The sequence below is a fragment of the Triplophysa rosa genome, linkage group LG21 (assembly GCF_024868665.1).
Source record: "Triplophysa rosa linkage group LG21, Trosa_1v2, whole genome shotgun sequence".
In the NCBI taxonomy this organism is placed as follows: domain Eukaryota; kingdom Metazoa; phylum Chordata; class Actinopteri; order Cypriniformes; family Nemacheilidae; genus Triplophysa; species Triplophysa rosa.
Window position 1 is genome coordinate 12,595,869 of NC_079910.1, and position 12,631 is coordinate 12,608,499.

A 12,631-nucleotide genomic window follows, 5' to 3' on the forward strand; every position below is an offset into this window, starting at 1 on the left:
ATGTTTTTGGTTTAATTAAAATTCTAAGTTTAAGATTATATGTCTTTATATGGGGGGCCGCAAAGCGATTCACTTAACACAAAGGGGGTCTTACAACGAAAAAGTTTGAGAACCACTGGGTTAGACTGTCAGTCAGCTCTCGCGAGCTCCTCCTCCACCACCAGAGCGCGAGGAAACAGGCACTGGCAGCAGCACAGTCTCGCGCACTACAGTGATTACAACACGCTTTGGACGCGGATCTAATCCGACACATTTTAATCTTCGTAAACGGTGAGCTGCGATATCTCCATGCTTTTAACGATGATGCTTGAACATACATCCGTCGTTACTTTGTTGCGCTTGATCGGTTCTTCTTCTCGCTCGTTTGTTGTAAGTGTGCTGCACGCGAGCTAACAGAAGGCTAACGTGAGACAGCGAACAAATAATACATAACGCCTTTACTAACGAACCTTCTGGCAAATGTAAAACCTAAAATTAGTCGTTTTGTTAGTGATGGACATGGAGGGGCATAACTGTAGAATTACTATCGCTTTTTCTTCACGAGTTCTTTAAGGCGGGATGTGTAGGATAGATAGACAGACAGCAAACGCTCCAGACATAACGTAGCTGGTTATGTACTGTTTGAGAAAATGTTGTATATTTAGTTTATACCTAGAGTTTTCTTTCTAATTTGTGTTTCTTTATTTGCTTGAGGTGGTTGAAAAGCTCTGAAATGTTGAGCTCAACTTCCACCGACGACTTTCACGATATCAATATCGGTTAACGTTACCCGCTTGGACTTTGGTCTCCTCAAGACAGTCCGGTATTAATGACGTGTTGCTGACAGTATTCATTTGAACAGACCGCTTGAATGTGTTTTATGTGAACGCAAGCGGCTTGTTATGTTATTTGTCTGTAATTGTATCGTCGTCTCTTTCATTTTCCTGAAGAAAATGAAGTCATCCGATCGGTTAATGGAGAAATTCTCAGTTGCTCTAGTTGCCACAGGGCCGATCTTTGGGCGATCTCTTCCCTTGTTTTATAAAAGGGCTGCTAACCCAGTTTCCCAAAATACTGCAAGGGAAATAAACAACAGTATCAGATTAGTGGCATAAATCCATTCGCTCTAGTACCATAACACAGTTACCACCACAGGTTGGTGTGGTGTGTTTTTGTACAACAAATAAAAAAATAACATTGTTTAATATTGTTAAAGTTTTATGCTGTACTTCTTAATTATTCTTGTATGTTGATGTACATCACCATTGTACATTATTGATAAGGAGCTGTTTTTTTGTAAATTGAATATATCACCTGATCTTTGAGGTCCTTCAGGATATTCATATGGTTTGAGAATCGCTCATATAATTGATAATGATAGCATCTAGTAGAACGCCCAGGTTGATGCCAAATGTATGCATAGTACCTTCAGTTTTGTATGCCAAATCAGTGTGGGCATTTGATATGCTATAGGCGCCTCGTGTTTTGTCCTAAAAGGATGTTTAAGTAAGAACTTGGTTATCTGTGTTTTGGTGACAGGTTGTATAACTCAAAAAGCTGTTTTGTGCACTAATGGAACACTTTGACGCCTGGCTTTTAAAATTACATCCTGTGTCTACGAGTTATTAGACATGTAAGCTGTTTTTTAGATTTTGTCATGTTTTTTTATGAGTCATCTACATGAAACATTCCGTGTTTTTCAATGGTAAGACAACCACAGTGATCTGTAACCCTAAAAACAACTCACATTTGTCCCTAACACGGTGTTTACACCAGACGCGATGTGACGTGACAAAAGACAATAAAACAAATTTTTTGTCCACAATGGATGCGGCACGACGTGACAATCCCATTAGAACAAGCCATGTGTCGTGTTGTGTCGCGTCCGGTGTAGACACGGTGTAAAGAAAAAAATGGGGGATATAAAACACACCAAATGGGCCACAGAGAACTCATTTCTGATTTATTTTAACACCGATTGTTTTAAGGTTTATTGCCAACCCGATGTCAATATTTTCATATTGAACTTGTTTTATATCAGTTTATTGACGATGTGGTCAATGTAATGCATGTTAAATGTAGGTCATGTTATTAAAACATTACAATTGTTAAATGAAACCTAGCTTTAGATACAAAAAGTTTTGGTTAAAATTGTTGACGCTGTAACATGCCAACCTGGCAGACCACCAAAACATCACATAACTGTGTTACCATGGGATATAGAGGTGAAGAAGGCCAGTGGGTTTTTATCTTGTCTCTCTTTGATGAGCATTCTTAGTTTGGTTTTGTTCAGAAAACTTTCTCATTGCATTATGGAGGGTGCCAAAGTTTTTTGTGCAGTTTGCACTCAGTTTGAACATTTTGGAAGGCAAGTTACAGCCTTTTATCATTCCAGTACATACATCCCCACCACATCTCTGGACAGAAAATCCTTTTCACTGTTGTTATATTGATTAGTTTACAGCCTTACCCTCCTCCCACTGCTATGCCAACAACCTCCCTGGGTGACAGCTGTTGTGTGTTTTCTCTTGTTCCTTAATTTTCATTGGCTGCGCTCCCCACAGCCCTCCATCAGTCCATGCCTGCTTCTATTTCTGGTGGCGTCCCCCATGGGATGACTGAGCTCATGGCCTCCTGGAGGCCACGGATTCCTGGAGATATAGACTGCTGTAACAGTAGTTTCTTACATGTGGAGATGCTGTTTGTCTTTCAGCACCTATCAGATTACTTAAAGTCCCAGTGAAATTAAAAATGACAATTCTTATTTTTTCTTGAAATTTTGCAGCGTTTATAGTAAATAGCTTATCAATGTGGGACATTTTCTTTTTAAAATTCATGTACCCTCATAATCTTCAGTTAAAATCTGAAAATGCACTTCCGCCCTGAAATGACTATCCATCTCAAATGACGTAAATTAGACAGCTTGGCCGGATCATCCGTTAACTTCTCCCCTTTAGGGCTGAAACGATTCCTTGAGTAATTCAAATACAAAAAATCATTGAGGCAATTTTTTTGCCTCGAAGCCTCGTTTAATCCATTTAACTACAGTACACACGGAGCACTGCGTTACCCCACGGACCGTTATTACTGACGCACAGCCCGCTAAACTCTATTCATGTTACAGGGCTTTCAAGTCTCACGCATTCACCGTGAAACACACGCATTTTAGTCTGTTCATACGGTCACACGTATTTCTCATGCTGATAAGTGAGAGCTTATTGAAATGGTGAACTGCTATTTTACTTAGTTTTAGTCTATTTTGCGAGTGAAACTTGTTTTCCGGCTGCATTGAGTCCATCAAACTAGATTCGGACTAACGTTAGTGGATGCCGAATCATGTTATTTACACATGCCATCTGACTGTTCTGCGTGTCTGAGTGAATGAACTGCACTTTATGAGGACATGAACACATGAACTTCATCTCCAGAGTTGCTCTGAGAGTTTATTTCAGAACATTTTACTGAGTGAAGCTAACACACTAAAAAATAAGCGTCTTCCGACGACCTGCCAAAATAAAAGTCCGGTCAACTCGGTATTTTTATGTGGACAAATATATTACTATTTAATAATATAAAATATAATTAATTAATAATATAAAAATAATTTAGATAAACTAAATGCATCATGCATAAGCTGAAGTTAGTTGTTTACCTTGGCAATGGAATGTACTAAATGGGTTTAGTTTTCACAGATATTAATGTATGCAATTTCAGCAATTAATATGTTAATTTTTCTAAAAAGGAAACAAATTAGTTGTTCATTTTAAGAGACCTGTCATATTTTCTCTTATATATTTAGTATTGCTATTTAATAAAGAAAAAGTACTTATTATCTGAATACCCGATTAATCGGTGGAAAAATGAGTAGAATACTCGATTACTAAAATAATCGATAGCTGCAGCCCTACTCCCCTTCAACTGTCAGTCTGCTGCCAGTTTTATTTCAAAATCATTGCAACAGCTGTTTTAACTCATCCAATCAATTCGCGGTGAAAAACGCAAGCCACGTCCACTAATTTTCTCTTTTGAAATTCCTTTTCACTTGTAAATGTGTCAGAATACGGGAGTAAAAACGATCGCAACTTCCGGTTCACAGGGACTTTAAGGTCAGGAGCAGTTAAAGTAGAAATCAATGTGTTTGTCTGGATTTTTGTTTGTAATCCTGACTTTAACGTTGCTTTCTGGATGAAAGAGAACATAACTGTCTTGAAGCTCAGAATGTTTCCACATGCTTTGCTTGGGCGGAGAGCTGAAGGTAGTTTTAAGATTGTAATTGACTTCATAATCCTTCTTCAGAAGCTAACAACAAAAACCAGCTGGTGTGACAGACCCCTCAGATCAGAATCATGTCTGTAGCAGCATATCGTTTCAAACACGACGAGTGGGTGTTGCTAAGCCCTGGTTGTTTGATCTTGGAATGGCTGACTAGGTGGCACAGCGTGTAGTAGATTTGTCGCTTCTTTGGCACCATTAAGCCTTGTTTGTACTTGATGCGTTCGCATGAGCATGTGGGTCTGTGCTGCAAAAATGATGTCATTGTTGAGCAGGATTGTCGTGCGTTGAGCGTGCAAGACCTGAGTTTGCGTGTTCATCCACATGCATTTTTACTTCCTGCACATCTCTGTTTGAAAGTGAATGATTTCGAGATGAGAGAAATCTTCACGATCTATCCATGCACACTTATTATTTGATACTTTATAAGTATACAAAGTTTAATAGTTATTACAATTAAAATGTTTAGTAAAGATATATTTATGTGATTGTGAAAATTAAACATAGGGAATGCAGTTTCAGACAGGATAGCAATAGCAAGCTAGAATAAGATCACACCCTCCCTTTTAGAGCGTTTTCCAAAGCCATGGGTCATTCAAATCATGTGAACACATTGATGATGATGGAAGATTGTTTATCCACTTTTATATATAACTGTTATTCCGATTTCAATTGTCATTTCAACATGTTTAATGTGATCTGTAAATTTCTCGGATATGACAGTATCTCATAGGGGTGGAAATCGTTTGGTCCCTCAGGATTCGATTCAGAATCGATTCTTAGGGTCACGATTTGATTTAGAATCGATTCTTGATGTACTAATTAGCATATTTAAGATTTAAGATGTCATCGCGTCACGTTTGCGCTCAGAGTCAGACTAGTGTTGGTACTTTTGCTAACTACTCTTAGAACTGTCACATATTGTATTTTAATACAGCTGAGTGCCTAGTAAAACCATTCTCATTGACGTATTCTGCTGTCAGACATTAAAACAAGTTCATAATAGTAATTAAACGTGACTCTTTAGTAGGGCTGAACGATTAATCGAAATCTAATCGCAATCGCGATGTGAGACGTTGCGATTTGCTAATCGCAAGAGGCTGCGATGTGGAAGCGATGTGAAAAATAGGAAACGCGTCTGTTCCAAGCCCGCTTTGAGTGGCATTCTTGCTAACCAACTGAGTGAGCGCACCTCCGTTATGCCTAATCAGCACTGCCCTAGCCAACTGCGTAAACGTCCGTCATTAAAAAAACAAACAAACATAAGGCAGGAGAGAGAGAGTGTGTGTTATTATGGCATCTGCAGAGTCAGATCGATCATATTAGGCAAATAAATACTAAAGAACCGTCCAATTCAGAAGACCGCACACACAGCCTGTGTCATACTCGCGTGACTCTTCCCCGCGTTGTGCGTCTCGCGGACGAACCGTTTAAACTTGACGCGCACACACAGCCTGTTTCATACTCGAGCGTCTCTGCCCCGCGTTGCGCGTCTCGCGGACGAGCCGTTTAAACTTGACGCGCACACACAGCCTGTTTCCATACTCGCGCGTCTCTGCCCCGCGTTGCGCGTCTCGCGGACGAGCCGTTTAAACTTGACGCGCACACACAGCCTGTTTCATACTCGCGCGTCTCTGCCCCGCGTTGCGCGTCTCGCGGACGAGCCGTTTAAACTTGACGTGCATACACAGCCTGTTTCGTAATGACGTTTGTAGTACTTGAGTCCGGCTCGGGCATCTGGCAATATGGACGAGGCTTGACGCACGCGCGCACCCTGTGTAAACTCACGCCTAGCTCCGTGTTTCAAACAAATGTAAATTCTATCTAACTGTTTTGCTAATTTCATTTGGATGAAATTAAACATTCAGCACATTTTTTACTTGTTTTAAAAAATCCCACATACTTAAACAATAATAAATCAGCCTATGTAAACTATGAACTATTTTAATAATTCACTAACACAATAGAAAATGTTATGGATTTAAGGGTTACAATGGGAGTTGTATTTGTTTTAATGGAAACTTTAATAGTGTACACTGGTATTTGGATTCTATTGGTGTGATGTAATCTGGAAGTTGGGAACCAATTGAACAACAGTAAGCCCTATTTGAATAATGCCCAAAGCACACTACAAAAATTAATTTTGTAATGGTTTTAATGGAAACAATTAAATGTTTTTATTTTTGTTGTTTTCTTTCAGGGTAACTATACCCATACTGTGCTCCACACAACAATATTGAATTGAAGCTTGAATTAGAAAAGTTAAAATCGCAAATCAAATCGCAATCGCAATGTCTGTCAAAAATATCGCAATTAGATATTTTCCCCAAATCGCACAGCCCTACTCTTTAGTGCTGTATGTTAAACGACAGTCACTTCCACACATTTCCACATCGTATAACAAAATCATCATACGCATACATTAAAAGAGCGGTTATTTTACCAATTTTAGTGTATTATTCCCATGCAGAGCACCCAGCGCGTCCGTCTGGCTTACAAACTGTGCCCTGATTTAGCTTTTAGCCTTTTTCTAACCTGACAGGACAGTAGACGCTCTTGTGGTCGAATGCGTTTAAACAGCCACATAATGGACATAATGGACATAATGCGTAAACAAGGGGAAACAACAAGTCAGGATTTAAAGTTTGGTTTAATGAGGAAAAACGTACCAAGCAAGCAGAATGTTTTCTTTCCATTTCAGATTTCTAACACACACTTACGGTGTTCAGCGTGTCTCACGGCTGTCAGAGCAGAAAAAATCTCTTCTCTCTGTATGTTTATCTGCCCCGGTCACGTTCATTTGTAAATTGTGTGCACTTATTTCATCCATTTGATAGAAAGATCGACCAAAACGCATCTTAATACCAAGTATAAACAGAGTCTGACCCCCAGACATATTTAAGCAGGAAAGTTAACGTGCACTTTTTAGCCAGAAGTTTCGTCTTTTAACAAGGCATGGCTGCAGAGTGTGAGTTTCTCCGTCTCACACGCAGCCTCAGAGGGAGAGAAACAGTATTGATAACATCAGAGTTTATCTTCACCAGGTTTTGGTACTCGTGCATACATGTAGCCTAAACTATGTGGTTGAAGGCTCGCTAACAACAGAGTTCCAAAAAGTTACTTGCATTCTCAATTAGCATTATATTTAATCAATGAAATATACAAGGCTAGATTAAGAATGAAGGATAACAAGAATTTAAGTTTTACAGTTTTCTTGTGAAGTTATCAGGTAGTTAAAAAGTTGGCAGGCAGAGGGGGACATCACAGTGTTATGCCGGTGGTAATCTGTTTGCCGCAAAAGGCAGCGTCGCATGTTCCACAGCAATGCTTGGCTGCTCACAGATGCACCTGCCTGTCAATCGGCCGATGCCGATTAAAAAATCTGATTAATCGGCAGGCCGATCAAACGGTCAACCTCTAGTGCCCTCATAATCTTCAGTTAAAATCTGAAAATTCACCCTGGAGTGACTATCCTTCTTAAAATGGCCCTAACACACGCGGTTTCTGCCAATCTCGTATTAATCTTGAGTACCTATCAGAGGTGGACGAAGTACACAACTTCCTTACTTGAGTGTAAGTACAGATACTACTGGTCAAATATTACTCCACTACAAGTATAAGTTGTAAAGACAGATTCTTACTTAAGTAAAAGTACAGAAGTATGTGCTTTTAAAAGTACTCAAGTATTAAAAGTAAATGTCATTTATGTCAGTTGTGCATTGTTTTATTGTCGTATACCTTATGCCTCTGAAGCAACCTACTGAATACACTGAGTAGCTCACAGTATCAGTTCTATTAAAGGAGTAGTTCACTTCAAAATTCGCCCCCATTGACTTTCCATAGTAATTTTTATTCCTACTATGGAAAGTCAGTGGGGGCAAATTTTGCAGTGAGCAACTCCTTTAAGAGCTTTATATGTTTAGCACATATATGTTTAGTTTAGATATAATCCTGTATGATCATTTAGTCTTATTATCCTCATTAGCCCCCTAGGCCTATATGTATTAATGAGCAGTGTTCTTTTATTTTGTATATTCCCTTAACCAGTTTTAGCAGCAATTTACCAGTAAGCAGCAACGTTCTTGTAAATAGTAAAGTCTAGAAGCCATGTGTTTGTTGGATTTATTACCATTTGTATTACCATAATTTAACTACAAACATAAACTATAGCTAGTATAATGAAACTATGGTATTTTTAGTTGCTGTGGTTTTACTAAAGATTATTAATTGGAGTATGGTTCCTATATATAGAAAATGGTAAATTTGTGGATACTGTGGTTTTACTGCAAATACCATCCCTGCTGAAAAAAAACAATGAATTTTTTTAACTAGAATGAGATTTTTAAATTAAATTCCTCTTTGTAGTGTGTTTTGGGTTTTATTCCAATAGGATTTACCATCCCACCAATAGAATCCATCACATACAAGTAGACAACAAGTATCCATATTACAATTCCCATTATAACCATTAAATCCATTACATTTTTTGTTGTATTTTGGGCAGGGTTCTATTGTTTTTATTTCAACAGGAATACTTCAACTATAGTTACTTCAGTAAAAACATCATTCATTTTCCAAATCGCTTTAAATGATATAGCAGCAGATCAGAAGTTAACACGTACGAGTAGCTCAAGGTGTATGTGATGCTTATTTACCGTTTAGCCGTTATGCCGATCATTTTCATGACAATGTTTCTACGATCTTTGACTGATCGTAACCCACAGATGAGTACACCACACTTTAACATGTGCCTTTTTCGTCTTTTATTGTTCTATTTGTCTTTTTAGAGCGCTATCAACGGTGTGGCAGCGCCTACGTTTACATTAGTTTAGCGGGGAAGATCCCAGAGTTGCCAGATTTGCGTAAAAAAATCTGCCAAATGGCCATTCAAAGCTTGCCGGAAAACCGCGAGCTTAGAAAAACTGAAATACTTTGCAACAGTAAAAGGTCCTGTCAGATCGCAAGCCAGATAAATTGCGCACACAGGAAAACCCGCTGCATAGAAACCATGGACCTTTTTATAAATTTAGTGGAGTAAAAAGTATGATATTTGTCTTTCAAATGTAGTGAAGTTAAAGTACAAGTACTCAGAAAAAATAATACTCAAGTAATGTACAGATACTCAAAAAGTGTACTTAAGTACAGTACTCAGGTAAATTTACTTCGTTACTGTCCACCTCTGGTACCTATAGAGTAGTATTGCATACTAGGGCTTGGCGATGTGTTAAAAAAAATCGATAATCGACTTAAAAATTATTAGGGATGTAACGATTCACTGTGAGCCGGTTGACAATCGATCATAATGTGTGACGATTCAAATCGGTTGAAGTGTGAACTGAATTGCAATACATTTTTTGAACAGCAGGGGCCGCCATGTTCACTGCAAACCTAAATGTGAATTTTAAACGTGACAATTCTGTCACTGTTTCTGACTGCCTGGGCATATGTACATTAACGTTCATGCTAAAGCCTACATCGCATGATAATGTTATAGCGCGTATTTTCCATTATTATCAATTATCGTCTGGTATCTGTCTGTTGTAATCGACATCTGGATATTTGCGAGACATCGGCGATATACGATAACATCATCACATCGCCCAGCCCTATTGCATACTTCGTATCTTTGAAGAGTATTTAGTTTGATCACATTTATAAAAGATAGATACAGCTGTACGATTATTTCCGAAAGAATTCGGTGCGTGCGGAAGGGTAGGCTGAACTAAAGCACGTGCGCACCCATTGCCAACAAAACACAGACATCAGTTTCACTCACCGCATGCGGTTCATGTCCGGCATCTTTTAGCGCTGGGACGGCTCCATATATCAGTTTCAAACGATCTCCAAATCCAGCGTTATATCTACCGTTTATATAACATTCATCACCCAAATGCAGTGAACAAACAAACACCTGAACTTTGCGAACGTATGCTCTCTCTCTCTCTCCTGCACACTAGTGTAAGTGACGTCTGTGCATGCTCCTTCTCCTGCTCTCCTTGCTTCCGCGTGGGCGTGTTGCTTGCTTTTTCGGGAGAATTGTCCAATAAGGGACTAAGAAAAGTTGTTACGAAACAGTTTTATATGTTCGAAAAAAACTTTCCGAAACCTGTACGATCGAACTAAACCTCTGATCTAAAGGTCCATGCATCACACATCATGGCCACTCTGCAGAGGTAAGGGATGTTTTTACACTTATCCTTACAGAAAACCCCCTGTGGTGCACAGCATGTTGTATTTCTAGCTCTACTTTTTACATTTTCTATTTAAAGTATTGCAATATATCGCAAATGTGTATCGCATGGAAATACATAGCAATATATTGTATTGTGACCCATCTATCGTGATGTGTATCATATCGGGAGGCACTTGTCAATACACAGCCCTAATGTGTTTTACCTTTTCTATGTTTTCTGTTTTTCTCCTGTAAAGCTGCTTTGGAACAATGCACATTGTGAAAAGTGCTATATAAATTAAATTTGATTGAATTGACCTTCAAAGCATTATGTTGCATTTACATTTTAGGCACCTATTAATGTAGAAAACCCAAACATCAAATTCTGTTTATATTGAATAAAAAGATGTTCTACTTTTTTTCATTGAATTGTCATTGGCAAAACTATATTCTTAAGGGATGGTTTAGTTTAGGCCGTTTCCTTTTCAAATGAAAAGTCTGTGGTCTCACCACTAATAGTCGTATCGAGCGAATGATAATTCAGAACGTTTGTCTGTTTGAACATTAGAATCTGTTGCAATTAATCATGGGTAGTTAGCTTCAGTGCAGTTTATCTTTTGTCTCTGAATGTCTGACCTAGTGCAACAACACATGGCGCTGTAATAGTTGTCAATGTGCACAGCATTTTCTGCAAGTGCCCTAAATCGACCCCAAGTGGCCCAGTTTATATGGGTGTCAAGGGAGAGCCACACTTTGCGCTAAAGGTTTGGTAACCCCACAGGGTGTCACGTCACCTTGTTCTCTGTCCATGCTATCTCTGGTTGGTGGGGGCAGTGATCTCACAGCAGCTATTACATTCTGCCACTGGCAGGATGCCACTAATGTGATTGCTGACAGAATGATGCCAGAGACCTTAATGAACAACAACATGGAGGAGACAAATGAGAGCGCTTTCAGAGAAGAGAGGTACTTCAGATTTGAGTGCAACAATTCTGCTGGATAAAACCTGCTTTAAGAGTTACAATGCGTCTAAATAGGCATATATGCCTATTAGATAAAAGCAGTGTTGAGAAGGCAACATCAGAAAACACAATATTTATTGAAAGGGAAGTATACAATACCCAGTTGTCCCACAGCATCCTCAATAGATTCCCGTAAGGCCACATAGGCTGATGAGCGATTAGGTTCAGAAAGTTGAAAAATAAGATGCATATCATTTTGCTCTGTTAAATAATTGCTCTGTGTTTGTTTGTGTGTGAAGTGTTTGTAGTCTCTGTGGCCTGGTTTCATCACCCTGGCACAATTATTATTTACACTGGCACCTTTCCCCTTTTGCCTGGTTTGCCACTGTATTAAGAAAGTGTGTGCCAATGGGTACGGCACACTTTGTAAACAGAGTGGAGGGTTGTTGTGCAATAACTGTGGTTTTGTTTTTTTTCAAAGATTGATTTGTTTCTGCATGTTTGTGTGAGTGTGATGGCTTATGGTACTAACACAATAGGGTACTTCACTTCGCTGTAACTTCACCCTGCAAACAAACAAGCAAAAATCATTGGGTGTCATGTCCATGCATTGCATATGTATCATTTTTATAGTTTTGAAGCTGTATTTTTTAATAGTGCATTGCCCTCTATTACTTGGAAATGTGAATATTCATTAAATAAATTGGCATAATTTCAAAATGAAAGGCTTACATTACTTGATTACATTACGATCGCACTGCCGCACAGTGTAGTTTGCCACTGTTTTTAAAGACAAATTTATGAATTCAGTCATGATGGTATTAGGGGTGTAACAATACATCGATATGGATCGATGCAACGATTACATTTCCAACGATACGATATATCGATATGAGGTACCTATATTTTGACACTCCACGTCCTCATTCATCATGTAACATCCGTCCTCTGTGTTTGGGGGATATATGATTATAGGAATACATAGCATACTTACCTTTCCTTGCCATTATCAGAGAGACATCTCATGAGTTGAGTGTCCCACTTTCATCACATCCATTATCCTGGGTGAAAGATGCCTTTTGGTGAGGTGCTGCTGATAATGCCCTTTGTATGGTTCCCATCAATGCGACACATCGTCAGTTGTGCACCTCAGCCTCATTGGGTGTTTCGGCCCTTTATCACAAGACACCCTTAGTCAAGGGAGGCCCACCGCAGGTTGATCAGACCTGGGTGTGTGTCGCATTGT

The 12,631-nt window shown here is 39.0% G+C and overlaps 1 protein-coding gene across 2 annotated transcripts in view; it reads left to right on the forward strand.

Moving 5' to 3' along the window:
* The first annotated feature begins 147 nt into the window (after positions 1-147).
* The window catches only part of ndrg3b (ndrg family member 3b), a 52,788-nt gene continuing 40,304 nt past the window's right edge, over positions 148-12,631 (forward strand). For both annotated transcript variants that reach the window (XM_057363274.1, XM_057363275.1), the window contains exon 1: positions 148-270. The gene's annotated coding sequence lies outside the window, so the exon portion shown is untranslated. The remainder of the gene's footprint in view (positions 271-12,631) is intronic.